Here is a 14,364-nt window from a genome sequence, read left to right as displayed (position 1 = left end):
CAGGTGCTGCGCAGCCACACTCCCCCAGGGCCGAGGCCGATGCTAGGACGTCCTGGGAGGGACCCGAATGTCTGCAGGTCGAAGCAGGTGACTCACCAGGATGCTTCTGTTTGCCTTTAAGGACATCATCTCAGCAGGCACTTGTGGGGCTGTTTCCCAAACTGAAGGCGAAGCGTGCTGCTAACCTTGCTCCTTAGCTTACAGAGAGCGGAGCATTTGGGAATGAGCTGGTGTGGGTTCGGAGCAGCCCCCCAGTTTCCCTTGGGGGGGGAGTCATCACTGTCAGAAGCATGATAGAACTGTCAAAAGTGCATGAAATCAGCTCTGCAAATGGTGAAACAGGAGTCACGTTCCCTTTGTTCTGTGACAGGGTGAAAATTTCAAATTTTTCATCAAAGAGGAAAGAGAATTCCAACACTTACACAGCTAAATAATGGGGCCCGTCCCCCTGCTCCCAGCTCGAAACCAGTGCTGAGTTGTGCAGAGCAGATTAATTCCTCTGACCCAGGGTGACGAACCGGCTGGCAGTGGCTGCATCCTCACCAAATATGTTTTGTCTGGAGTAAAACCTGAAGCTGTAAGATGGGGTGAACGTGCATGTTCAGAGGGGACCCCGAGTTCCCGAGCCTCTGCCTGGCTCCTGCACACAGCTGAGGCGTCTCCTTGCAGAGGAAGACCGCCTCCCTCGCTCTGTTGACACAACCTGCTCTGGGGGCTTCAGCTGCTGGGTTGGGGAAGCTGCGGGGGGCGGGGTCTGCCGGACCTGGGGGCTTCAGCTCCCGGGTCTCCCTGGCTCCCGTGTCCTCAGTGGCCCTGTCTGGGTACCTCCTGTGTCTCCAGGGAGCAGGGCCAAGCTGGTCCGCTGTTCCCCCACACTCCTGGGGAGACCACAGTGCTCGAATCAGACCTCCAGATGCTGTGGGTCCCTCAGAGACGCCCCCTTCTTCAGGGGCCAGCTGTGTCCAAGTGGGCCGAGCGGTTCCATTGTCCTGAAGCCAGCTCTGAAGATCCGGAGGGTGTGACCGGGGCTCCCACGCGGCCCGGCGCGGTGGGGGTTGGCTTCCCGCCGCTGCTCAGGCTGGATGCAGCGGTGAAGGGCCAGCTGGGCCAGCGTCCTGTGCAGGGTGAGGGTGCTGGTGCCTTCGCGGGCAGGGCTGGCCCTGCCGCCTGCTCTCCAGCAACTGCGGGCTGTCCTGGAGGGGGCAGGGTGGGGCGAAGGACTGGGACTGCTGGACCAGGGCAGGGCCCTCCAGACTGCTTCCATTTTACCAGTTTACATTCTCACCAGCAGTGCACGAGGGTTCCCATCTCTCCACATCCTCGTCAGCACTTGTTATTTCTTGTCTTTTCGGTGACGGCCATTCTGACAGGTGTGAGGTGATACCTCGGGTGGTCTGGATGTGCATTCCCTGGTGATGGGTGGTGTCGAGCATTGTCTCCTGCACCTGCTGGCCGCCTGTGTCTTCTTTGGAAAACCCCCCCAGTTAGGACCTCTGCTCGCTTTTTAATCAGATTGTTTTCATAATTTTGAGATATGAGTTCTTACACTAAGTGAAATAAGACGGATGGAGAAAGACAAATTCTGGGTGCCTTCACTTACATGTGGAATCTAAAGGACAAAAATGAGCAAATACAACAAAACAAATACTCACAGATACAGAGAACAACCTGGTGGTTGGCAGGGGTGGGGGGCTGGGGGGTGAGGGGATGAGTGAAGCAGGTGAAGGGGATGAATGGGTAGCAACTGCCAGTTATGAGGTAAGTCAGCCACAGGCTGTGACGCACAGCACAAGGGACACAGTCAGTAATGCTGTGACGACTTTCTGTGGTGCATAATTGGAAAAATAACGCATCAGTGTCGTAACCTGAAACTGTGTGATACTGTAAGCCAACTTCAGTTTTTAAAAAGACTATTTAAAAAGGCAGCTTTGAAATTCACATATCCAAGTTCAGATGTGGTTTTCCTCCAGCTGAGGGAGGTACGGAATCAGAGTCGCCGTGTCCCTTCCATTCACACGTGGAAGCAAGCTTGTCTGGTGTGCTCTGTAGCTGGTCACGGCTCGGGGTGGGAATAAACATGCCGTGAGGCCTCGTGTACATGCTCCAGGCGAGTATGGCGGAAGGACAGCTCCGCATCGCACCTGTGTGCTCGGCCGTGTGAGCAGAGCTGCCTTCCGCGTTTCTCTGGCTGGCACGCGCATCGGGCTTGATTCTGATTGCCGCTTCCTCCTGAGGCCTCTCCTCGGCCTGCACACACGTCTTCTCCCCTGGCCTCGCGTGGTCCCTCGTGCGTGTCTGCGTCCTGATCTCTTCTCATGAGGACGCTGGTCAGACTAGATCAGGGCCCACCGACGTGGCCGCACGTAACAACTACCTCTTCAAAAGCCCCTCCTGCGAACGCGGGGTCCAGATTCTGAGAACTGGAGGTCAGGGCTCAACATACGGATTTGGGCGGGGCACAGTTCAGCCTATGACGGCAGCCTTACCCATCCTTGCCCTGCACACCTGACTGTAGGAAGAGGAACGCTTGTGTCCCCAGATAGGAGGCTGGGTGTGTTTGCAGTGACGTCGAGGATCTAGATCACTTACTGAGGAGACGAGCTGAGTTCAGCCTCACGAGCCACGTTTTAGGAGGAACATCACTCACTTTTAAATATCTAAAAGTAACCTCTGTGTTACCATTTTCTTTTTAGGTTTTCTATACCTTTTTTTCATAATTTAAAACCGTGTTAAGAAACTAAAGTTATAGAATGTTTTAAAATTCAAAAACTTTTACTGAAAAATCATGGAGCTCTTGTTTACAATCAGCAGCCGCCTTCCCAAGAGTGTTTCCCGCGGGTGTGTGTGTGCCCCAGGCAGACTGCCGGCTCAGGGGCCCCCCTACTTCTGGGCGGTGGCACGGGGTCACAGCGGCCCTCCTCTGCTGCACACCTGTCATCAGCCTTCGGTGGATTTTGGGGACGGAAGCCTTTCCCACAATTAAGGAGCCCCGAGGGGATTAATCTGCTCCTTGTAGTCTTGTCAGGAACAGGATACTGTAATCCAGGTGTTGGATGGCGTCCAGCCCTGGCCAGCTCAGCTGGGCCTGCCGAGGGGCCACCCCGGCCCCCTGCCCCCCTGCGCCCTTTGTGTCCGCTGCAGGACGAGAGGTGATGGTGTCACTGACTTCCAAGCCACTTGCAGGGCCCTGGAATAGCTCTCGTTGTTGGCTGGCTGAGGGCGGCCTACGCTGGGGATGAAAAAAACAGTCAGGTTCCCTTCTCCCAAAACCTGTAGGACAGGCAGCTCCTGGTACCTGGGGAGCGGCCGCTGCCTGTCGCATTAGGCCGTCCCACCTCTGTCTCCGAACTAGTTCTGGAAGATGCCTAATATGCTTGATTCTGGGAAGAGCTTTGTGCTCGTTCCCTGTGGGAACTCAGGGCGCTGAGGACAATTTCCGAAGAGGAGTTTCTGTTGACCTCGATCCTTTTTGGTGGTGAAGTGCTAATAAAATGGGACCAAGCTGGCTTAGATGTCTCCCAGCTGGTGTTCCGAGCTCCCCGACAACTGGCGTGCATCAAACGTGAATCCCTCCCCTGTGTCCTTCCAGGCATCGTCACCCTGGCGTCATCACCCGAGCACCGCGCAGGATGGACTGGGCTGTGCCCAGGGTCTCCCTGTCCGCCTTCCTCACTGGGGACCTCACTCCTGCTTTACCACCGACCTCATCTCACAGATGATTCCATAGACTCAGAGTTTCAGCCAATGGACCCGCCCGACGTGGTCTCAGGGGCTGGAGAACCGCCACCCTTTTGTGGGCCCTCCCCCGGGAGCGGAGTGCAGATTGAGCTGGCAGGTGCAGGGCCTGGGCGGCTTTCCTGTGGCTCTCTCCTACACGACAGGCCACACGTCTCGGGTGGCCTCCTGTGCCAGGCAGTTGTCTAGAAGGGCTGTCTTTTTCTCTGAAGGATGGTATTTTAGAACTTGTTCTTTACTAAGAGAGTCGCCAGGGTTGGGCGCCTGGGAAGACACATTCCGAGCCCCGATTTTGTGTGGAGGAAGTTTCCTGGGAGGTCTCTTGAGAATACTCTGTGTGTGGGCAGAGGAGGGGCTGAGTGGCAGTGAGGCCTCGGTCATCCTTGGGGTGGGGGCTCTGTGGCAGGGGCGCCCCCTCCTCCCGGGTGCTGCGGTCACCCTTTCCATCTGCTCCACCAGCTGGTCATGAGGGACCTGCCCTGCGGGGTGGCTGGGGGGAGACGGGCCAGCAGGGGGAGAGGGCTGGGGGTCGGGCCCTTCCCTGGGAGTGTGCGGCCCCAGAGGTCCCCCGTGCCTGGCAGGATTGCTAGGGTCTGTGGGCGTGAGGACTTGGTGGGCCTGACAGTTCCCACTCACGACACAGTCCTGGTGACCTGGTTACTCGACGTCCACTCACAGAGCCAGAGGAGAGTCTCCATCAGCGTGCTGCCCAACGCTCAGCATGACATTTCCGTGCTGTGGACGCTTCCAGCATGCAGTACTAGGGCCTTCCAGGCCGCAGAGTCCCCGGGGAGGGCTGTCTGCGGCGCCGTCTAGGCCCACCACACGCCCCTTCCCTTCCCTGGGCCCCTGAGAGCTGGGACGTGTGCCCCAGCCTGCAGTGTGCTGCCTGCGGAGCCCAGAGAGGCCCTGGGTCCTGGCTTCTCCTGCGGGGTAGACGGTGTGAGTGCTGGCCATGTCCCCTTTACTCCAGAGGGCGGGTCTCAGCCCGAAACTGCTGGATCCTAGGGCTTGTCAGCTGCTCTCTGGAGCTCCCGTGTCTCAGTGTGGCCTTCAGCGTGGCTCCAGCGGTCCGATGGCATCGACACAGTGGGCTTGGGTGGGTTCTAAGGAGAACTGGGGCAGTCTACTTCCTGCAGGGCCCCCTTGGCAGAGCTCAGGGAGTTAACTCTGCATCCATCCACGTGAATGTGAGTGGCTTCTGGTCCGACTTCTTGTCGGGGACGGACAGAGCTCTTCCCGGACCAGTGCCTGCCTCCCGTGTTCCTGACACCTTAGGAGCCTTTCCTGGTGGGGGTGCTGCACTGGGCACACAGCTGCCTCACCGGGCCCTCAGCTGCTGCACCGGGCACTCGGCTGCTCAGCTGAGTCTACAGCTCTCGGGCTCCCTGGAGGTTTCGCAGGGGACGCGCGGGTGAGTTAGGTGGAGAGACGGCCACCCCCTCATCCTTCAGGTCCTTCTGGAGAACAGTGTGTCTCTGATTTGCTGATTTACCTGGGAGGGGCAGATTTTGAGGCTTCCTCGAACCCTCTCCACCCTGATAGCTCTCATCCCACAGTCCAGCAAACCACCTAGGTCCGTTCCAGCTTTAGGAAATAGACGCGTTCCCGGAACAGACGTGGGAGCCAGGAAGACGGCCGCCGTGTGGGTCTGTGGCGGGGGCCCTGCTGATGTTCCGTGTCTGGACGTCCGTGCTGCTTCAGGCCCCGGTTCCCCCGAAGGTCGGGCCGCTCTCCTTTCCCTCCGGTCCCACGGCCCCGGCAGTGGCTGTGGGTCCGTTTAGAAAAGGTCCGAGGAGCGAGTTACCATGTGCACTGGGTGTTATGAGAAAACTGAGTACCCCCCGTGGAAGCCGCAGAGGCCCGAGTCGGTGCAGCGCGAGCCGGGCTGCCACGCGCGCCGCGCGCTGCCAGTGCTTCGGAAGAGGTGCGGCGCCAGCCTCGCCGCTAGGCCTTTCACAGGGGCTTCCAGGAATGTTGAGTTGGTCTCTCTAAGTTTAACCTTTAACTGTGTGCGCCCCCAGCCCCTCCCCCACAGGCCAGTGGCACAGGGAGCTGGGGTGGCGTCTTGTAGCGCGGAGAGTCTTACAGGACCCAGCTCCCGCTCCCGGCCAGTGGCGACGCAGGGATCACCACCAGTGCCGGTCATGGGTTCCACGTCCAGTGGCTCAGAGCCTCGCGTCACGGGCCGGGAGGAGGCTGGGGCTGAGGCTGACCCTCGGGGGTGACTGCCGTCGCAGTGGAAGGTCGCAGTGCTTCCTCAGTGTGATAGCAACGCCTTCGGGCTGGTTTCTCCCTAAGCTTTCACCTGGGCGGGTTTCCCCGGAGCATCCCGACTGCTGCCCTCATTTCCGCCCTTACACCACGTAGACTTCCTTGCCCAGGTGTTAGCTAGTGTCTTACCGAGTCTTCGGTCCTGACGAGCATTTTTTCAAGCAGCTTGCTTCTTCTGCAATTGCTCTGTTCTTGTGAACCCATCCTAATAATTTCCCGTTGCCACTTGCTCTGTAGAAAGCAGAGCTCCTGATAAACAAGAAGATCGTTGGGAAAAGGGCCCTTGAACTGTGGGGATTCCCTAAGAGGATGAAGTGGGATGCGATTTTATACTTAACAAGATGCTCTCAAGGTAAAGCTGGGTGTATTTTTATTTGGAAGACTGTGCGTATAAGTATAATAATTTAGTAAAATTAGTTAGCTCATACCTAGAATTTTGTTTCAAAAATACAGCTGTTGAACCGAACAGGAGGGTCTCCTAGAGGGCGCAGACTGTGGACTGGCCTTCTGCGGGAGGCTGCGTGCCAGGTGGGGCAGCACGGCGTTCGGAGCAGGCGGGGCTGAGTGCAGCCGGCGGGGAGCAGGGCGGCCGGTCTGGGGATCCCTTGCTCACCAGCGGATTGACTTCTTCTCCCCTCGGCGCCCCTTGGCAGGGCTTTCCTGCCCCCCCCCCGCCAAGGCAGGGCTGAGCTAGTCCATTTCCTGTCTAGGCGTGTTTGCTTCGTGGCTTCTTTGGCGGATTTGTTTGGTGCTCCTCCAATGCCAGGACTGTGAGCGTAGGAGGTGGTGTGTGTAATTGCAGAGGCCCCTTTGGTCGTTTTAGACAACGAGATTTACGTAAGGAGAGTGGACCCGAGCGCAGCCGGCGGGGAGGGAGGCGAGGCCCGAGTCACTCCAGAGGCTCGTCACTCGGGGGGTCAGCACGTGAACAAGTGCAAACAACTCAGACGGGCGTGTCTCACACACACGCTCGCACACGGTTATCTCTTGCGGTCTGGAGTCGACACAAGCCCTCTGAAAACAGCTTGGCCCTGGTCGTGTTCTGATTCAGCCTAATCGTGTGCAAGTCGCTGCCTCTGGAGCTCGGACACGCGGGCAAGTTCCTGGGGACCCTGACATAGTGCAAATTCTCATCCTTTCGGTTTGAGAGGGGCCCAGGAGACACTGGTGCCGTGGGTTTGGGGACCACGCTCTGAGCATCACGGCTCTGGGCCCCTTAGGGGATGAAGTCTAAGGATGGGAGGTCCCCGAGCCCCTGCAGCTGCCAGATCAGAAATGCCACCACTGCGGGCAGGGAGGAGCCTGGCAGTGGGATGCGGCCACCACCCGGCCTGTCCTCACAGGGTGACCCCCTGCTCCTGCCTGGCTGCCACCCAGACCTTGGCCCGTGGCTGACCCTGGGGTGAGGGTGAAGGTGCAGGCCAGTCACTCAGGAGGACAGTGGGGGGTAGGCCCTGGGCCCTTTCCTCTCCTGAGGTCTTTGCAGAAGAAACGCACCAGCCTCCCAATGGTCCAAGTCAGAAAACACGCTTTTCTTTTACTGAACTTCTCCAGCCCGTCTCCACCCTGTCTCCTACGCAGCCCCCGGAGCCACTTCTCTGACCTTCAGCCTCTGCTGGGCACAGACCCCTCACCGCTAGCCGTGACTCCACCTGCAGGCTGCCCTGTCTCAGCGCCGTGGGTCCCTCCGGAAAATGCGAATTCACTGCTCTTCCTTGTGGAAGTGCCCAGTGGCTTCTCCTTGCCCTGGGGACAAACTTGACAGTCTTAAATTTGGCTGAGAAGGTTGTGTCATTGGATCCCTGCCCCTTCACGTCTCACCTCTCACCCTCTTTCCAGGAACCGTCACCTACTGTGGGGCCAAAACAGTGAAATCACAACAGTTAACAACTCACAGTATGATGGTAGGAGTGGCTGCCGCTCGCTGAGTTCTTCCTTAGGTAGCAGGCACGGACGCCACTCCGATACTGTTTTGTTTACGCTCATGATTGCTTAGTGTCACCAGTATAATTACCTTTGTCATACAGGTGAGGGAACTTCAACACGGGAAAAAATTTTGAATTGTGTAAGTTAGCCCAGCTAACAAATGGAAGAGGGACGCTGGCTTTCAGAGTGGTCTAGCGATGCAGGTCTCCTGGGCGATGTGATGGCGGTGTGTGTGTAAGGGGGTGTGTGTGTCTGGGTCTGGGTATCTGTGTGTGTGCGCGTTTGTGTGTAAGGGGGTGTGTGTCTCTGAGTGTCTCTGTGTGTGTGTCGGGGTGTGCGCTTTGGGTGTGTTGAGCTGAGGAGCGAGGAAGACCACTGCTTTCTTTCTCTGGGACTAAAGACACCCCCCCATAAGAGGCCCAACCTTGTCCTGCGTCTACGTGTCCAGACTCTGCTCCGTGCAGAAGACACAGGGATTCCCTCAGACTGTCTTTTCTGACCCACAGACTTCAGTCTTCCCGGAACTAGGTCACGTGACGGGCTGGGATTTACGTCGCACGTCGCCGCTCGCTTGCTGTAGAGCTGGTTGCTTGGTGTGCTGACCTGAAGAGTAAGAATCTCGTTTGCCTTTAAAAATGGTTAGACCCAAATGTTCAGTTCGATACTGAAGCCCTCAAGTTTGGAGCAGAATCTCCTTCAGCTTCTGCTCTCGCAGCAGAAAGAAGAGCCGTGTGGGGCTGACAGGTCTTCTGAGCTCCCCCGTCTTCCCTGAGCCGGCGAGTGGGCGTCACGACCGTGAGAGCCTGCCTGCTGCTGTCCGAGCTCCCCGGACCGACAGCATGCTTGTTCCGTGACATCGGGCTGTCTCGTCCAGGTCAGTGTTTTCAAAGGTGCTGGTTGGGCACGGCTCTGGTTTTCTAGGTCTCCTCGCCCTGGTTCAGTTGTTCGGCATTATTTGGTGAGGAACAGAGACACCACAGCACGCCAGCCCTCATTTTATTCAAAACAACAAGCAAACAGAACTTTCCTTCGGGTTTTAGCAAATCTTAGGAGACCTCCACCCACAAATTCACAGGGCCCCTCCTCGTGCGTTTTGGAGGAGAAAGTGAAGAGTGATTCAAATATATACTAGCTCAAAGTGAAGCCCAACCATGACATGCTGGGAGGAAGGCGGGTCACCCAGTAGGAAAAAGGTGAGAGATTGCCTTCTTTCACTTGCAGCCTTAATTGAAAAATGAAGGCGCTCTCTGCCTATGCTGCTGTCAGGAAGGAGGGCATGCGTCCGGGGGAAGGCGTGCAGACGGACGGAAGAGAAATGTGCAACGAAGGAGTTAGTACAGAGAAACCGTGTGAAAAAACATGACAGAATTTCCGGATGCCGTTTGTTCTCAGAAAAGTCTTAATAGCGACGCATCAGGTAGACCCTCCTGGGGACTGAGCGAGGACGTGCAAATCATGTCTATTTAGGGTTCACCCAGCTGGCCCCCTTCTCTCCCCCTCCAACCTCCCTCAGACGGTGGGTGACCCTCTGCTCCTCCCCTTCTCTCCCTGAGCACAGGTGTGCTGCAGGGCGAGCCGGCTTTTTTGTTTTTCCTGGAAAGGGGGAAGTATAGGCCGTGGAATGATGGCGAATTCCCCTCTTCTTCCTCTGGTCCCCGACTCTGCTGCAGTGAATACTGGGGACCCACGGTGGCCCTGATTCCCTCTGCCCCCGCCTTCCTCCTCTGAGCACCTGGTCTCTCTCGTGCCAGCAGTGGGCTCCGCACCTTGCGCACAGTGGGTGCGTGGTAGATGCGTGTGGAAGGAAGGGTTGAGTGAGTTAATAAACGCTTGTTGAGGGGACCTGTGGCCATGGGCCAGAGCTCAGGTGTCGGGGCGAAGCTTCGGGGAAGGGAGTCTGGTTGAGGGCATCCCCTGCCGGCCCGGCAGCAGCCCGCGGCCCGGCTCTCACACCAGGTTCAGACTCCTGGTAAAAGCAGTTTTCCTCAATACTGTTTATTCTTATCATTTTGTTTCGCTGGTTTAAAATCTGTTTTATGCTCCTAAATCTTAATCCATTGATCCTGAAGTTTTTGCTTTGCTTCCGGTGGGTTGCAGACTCTCACCGTCTCCCCTCTCCTCCATCTTTTGAGCTTCTTATCCCAATGGTTTGGGGATTCAGCTTTTATTTAAATCTCATCCACCATCTCTTATTTTCAGTATGACTTTCTTTCGGAGGCGCACACCCCAACTGGGGCTGCTGGCAAGGGCTCTGCAATCAGAAACTCAGACGCGAAGCTGCTCCACACGACATTCATGAAGACGTTTCTTTACACCTTCTGCTCAATGAGGGAAAATCCCTGCCCCGCGAAGGCTTCTGAGTAACTGTTGCTGTGCACGGCGTGAGGCAGGGAGCCTGCTTCTTGGCATCTTGGGGTCACCAGTGGTCCGTCCTTCCTTCCTCGTCCCCACGGCCGGCAGGGTCGGAAGCTGCGCTGCCCGGCGGCGACGGGGTCCGGTGTCCGCCTGCTGGGCGCCGCGCGTCCTGATTACCACGCCTGCACAGCAGGTCTCCACGTCTGCTCTGGGTCGTTCTAATTAAGCTGTTCCTATGATAATTGTAGAAATACGGGTTTTGACCGCTTTTAATGCAAAAGTAACCCTGAAGTCGTTCCACGTGGACCTGGATTAAATTTGCTAACGATGTGTTAGCACTTTTGCGTTTGTGTATCTGCGTGGTTTTGTCCGTGTGTGAGGTTGGCCTGGCACTTTGTTGTGTTCCCTGTGGGTTTGGTAACGAGCCCTGTAGCGTGAGCTGAAGGAATGCTTACTCTTCACACAGCCCCGGACGGGTGAGCAACGCAGTGGCGCAGCAGGTGCTGGAACTCACCTGTAAAACCATCTGCATTTCCTTCGTGCATAGATTTTAAAATATCGATTCAAGGCATTTCATGGTCACAGGATCATTCAGTCCTATTGGGGTCAGTTCGGATAACTTATTTTTAGGAAGGAGTTTGTTATTTTCACATTTTCCCCAAATTATTTGACCTAGATGTGTTCTAGTACTCTTTGATATTTAAACTTTCATTGTATATATGTAATTATTTTTTCTCTTATGCTATGCATATTTGATTTTCACTTTGTATTCTTCAGAGACTTGTTAATTTGATTAACCTTTTTCAAAAAACCAAATTCTGGCCTGGTTCACCCTTTCTCCCATTCTTCCACTGTTAACTGCGTTGCACTTCGTTCCTTGTTCTTTCTTCGTTTCGGTGGGTTTATTCTGCTCTTCATGCAGTTAATTAATCTCCAGCCTTTTTTTCTTTTCTAACATAACTTAAGGTGATAAATTTGCCCTGTACCATGCGGCCACATCTCAAAATCATTGATACCTAGTATTTTTATTAAGTATTTTCTAACTTCCATTATGATTATCATTTTGGTCCGTAAGGTTTTTCTTCTCCCACTGGTATTAAGATGTGACTGACACACAGCGCCATGTAAAGCTCAAGGTGTAGAGCTTGCTGATTTGACATCATGTAGTGATCATGCGGTTTCTGAAAGCATTTTTTTTTTTTACTTCGCAGATAGATGAATTTGTTTTAAAATCATTTTGTCACTGATTTTGAACTTACCATATTTATTGGATCTAAAATGCCGTACAAGAAGTATTCAGATTTCAGAAATGTTAACTTGTGGGAAAGTGGCAGCAGCGATCGTAAGTCCCTGATTGTAAGACTCCTCTCCATGTAGGGACACGAGAAACCTGTGTCTCAGAAGCCGTAAAAGTCTGTTGCAGTCAGAAACTACGTTAGGGCGCAATTTATTTTATTTCCTGGTATGTGGTCAGTATTTGTAAATGTTTCTCCTGTGTTTAAAAAACATTTAACTCTCTGCTTCTGTATCTTCCTGTTATGTCTGCCTCTTTCATAGTGTTACTCAGGTTTTCCGTACGCTTGCTGAATTTTGTCTACTTGATGTATTGCTTTTTCACATGCTTTTAAAAATCTACTTCTGTGATGCTAGATTTTCCCGTTTTTCCTGGTAGTTCTGTCTATTTTTGTTTTATATATTTTGAAACTGTTATTAGGAGCAAAAATGCTTAGGATTATTATGCTTTCCTGTCATACTGAGGCTTCATGCTCTTTATCGATATCTAGTAACCTTTTTTTAATGTCTCTGGTAATGCCTTTTGCTCTAAGTCCTTTTGTTTTCAACTTTTACCAATACATCAGGACCAACTTTCTTTGGTTATTTGTTTGGAACATTATTTTTCCTTAAAAATTTTTTTTTACCCGTCTTTGCTTTTATATTTTAGGTATATTGCTTACAAACAATGAATGTGTAGCTGGGATTTAAAAAATTTGGCATGATGATCTTAATCTTTTAATTAGGAAATTTTATTTGTTAATATTTATTGCAATTAGTGATATATTTGAATTCTTTTCTACTATTTTACTTTATGCTTTCTATTTGTCTTGCCTTTCTTAGGTTTCTTTTTTCTTTTTGTTCTTAACTCCTTTTAAATTAATTGAATCTTCTTCCTCACTTTATTTTCCAACTCAATTTGGAAGTAATATATTCTATTTCTATGAGATTGTTGATTGCCCTAAAATATCAATAATCCATAAGCCATTTGACTTGACAGAGTCTACAACTAATATTTACCCTCTTTACAAATGACACAAGAAACGTAGAGAGCTTTGATCATAAATTATATGTTGTAACTGTTCTGTTTCTGAGTTCTGGCTGGTTATTTTTGATTTATTTTTTATTGATTTATAATCATTTTGGCTGGTTATTTTTAACCGCACAAATTATATGTTATTATTTTCCACGGCTAATGTTTGTTTAGACTTATCCATATATTTACTATTTTCTTTGATAAACATTCCTTGTATTTCAGATCTGTTGTTTTTTATGACATCCTTCCTAGAGTTCTCCCTGTAAAAGTGCGTCTAATAATAGTCAATCAGGAAATTTTTGAAGTGTCTTTGTTCAATCATCATTTTAGAAAAATGCATTTAACTGACTTTATAATTTCAAGTCACATCTGTTTCCCCAGCATTTTAGATACGATGCCCTGCCTCCTGGTTTGCCCATCACTACTGAGAGACTGGCTGTGTTTCTGAATCTTGTTTCGTTTTACGGAACCTATTTTTCCCTCCCATTAAAAAGAGTCTCTTTCTGTCATCTGTTTTCATCCGTGTCACTGGGATGTGTTTAAGTGTGAATTATCTTTAATTACCCTTTTTGGGGTTTATGAACATCCTAAATATGAAGTCATATCTTTGAAAAATATTGGGAAAACTTCACCCATTAATTTTTCAAATAATGTCTTTCTTCCATTCTATTTTCCTTCTAGAATTCTGACCAGAGACATATTTTATTTTCTCACGTTATGCTGCACCTCTTAAATATTACTCTGTATTTCCCTTCTATTTCCTTTCTCTCTCTGCTCTGTTCTGGGTAAGTTTTTGACAGTGAGGTCTATCTTCCAGTCGTAGAATTCTCTCTTTAGCTGCATCTAGTCTGCTGTGTAAACTTTCTATTAGGGTTTCTAGCTTTAATTATTAGATTTTTCATTCTTTTAAGCTCAGATTCTCTGGCTGTCATTCTGCATATGGTCCGGGAGATTCTAGCTCTTATTAGTGCATTTCCCTTGTTGTTAAATTCACCGTCCCTGTGAGAACATACTAAGAAAAATAAAATGACTGTTTGATACCATTAACCTTTCCTTGAGCCTTGACCCTGTGGGCAGAAGTTGACCCGGGCACATGTCACATCAGTTCAGCAGAAATCCATAGACATCGATGTTTAAACCGAACTTGTGCACTGATGCTCCTTGGAGCCGTGGCCAGTTTGTCAGAGGAGGCAGGAATCTCAGTGGGGAAGGACGATGCTGTGTCGCAGATCCCTTCTCATTAGATTCCTGGCACTGACTGAATGGCTTGTAGGTGAGGCAGGGGACCACCTCCATACGCAGAACACAAATGTCCCCCTGTGCACTCTTGTACGGCAGTGTTCTGTGGCAGATCCTGACCTCCAGCTGAGGTGACACTGTTTATAATCTTCATACCGCTTGTTCCGAATGTTCTGCACGCTCCTGCAGAATACAAATGTTTGATTAGTCTGCTGCCTGAGATCCCCCAGCATGTTAAATAATGTGTGGCATTTGGTAGAGTTCCCTTTCTAAAATACAGAAAGTTAACGATTCTGAAAAACAACCAGCCATGGGGATTTTAGACAAGAGAGCGCAGCCCCATCATACTTGCGTCACTGGGTTCTGGTGAGAATTAAAGAACACAAAGTATAGCTTTTTACACGCTGCTGGGTTTGGCGTAAACCCTCAGTAAACCGGGACCACTGCGCCGGTGGTCGTGGGCGCGGGGCAGGGAGCGCCGCACCGGGCCCCTCCGTGTGTTCGCGGCGTCGGCCCCTCACACGGGT

General features: G+C 52.1%; 2 long non-coding RNA genes across 3 annotated transcripts in view; both read left to right on the top strand.

The window, feature by feature from the left end:
- LOC116668624 overlaps positions 1-14,364 on the top strand; it is a 195,768-nt gene that overhangs the window by 114,888 nt on the left and 66,516 nt on the right. The window lies entirely within an intron of this gene.
- On the top strand, positions 8,087-11,350 carry LOC116668623. Of its 2 annotated transcripts, none has more exons than XR_004325849.1 (4): positions 8,087-8,545; positions 8,654-8,809; positions 9,157-9,352; positions 10,135-11,350. It is a non-coding gene; the product is annotated as an uncharacterized LOC116668623 (long non-coding RNA). The 2 variants fall into 2 exon arrangements; XR_004325848.1 differs by having other exon boundaries at positions 8,651-8,809.

Source organism: Camelus ferus, chromosome 14 (assembly GCF_009834535.1).
Source record: "Camelus ferus isolate YT-003-E chromosome 14, BCGSAC_Cfer_1.0, whole genome shotgun sequence".
Taxonomy (NCBI): Eukaryota; Metazoa; Chordata; class Mammalia; order Artiodactyla; family Camelidae; genus Camelus; species Camelus ferus.
This window is presented reverse-complemented; position numbering and strand designations above follow the sequence as displayed.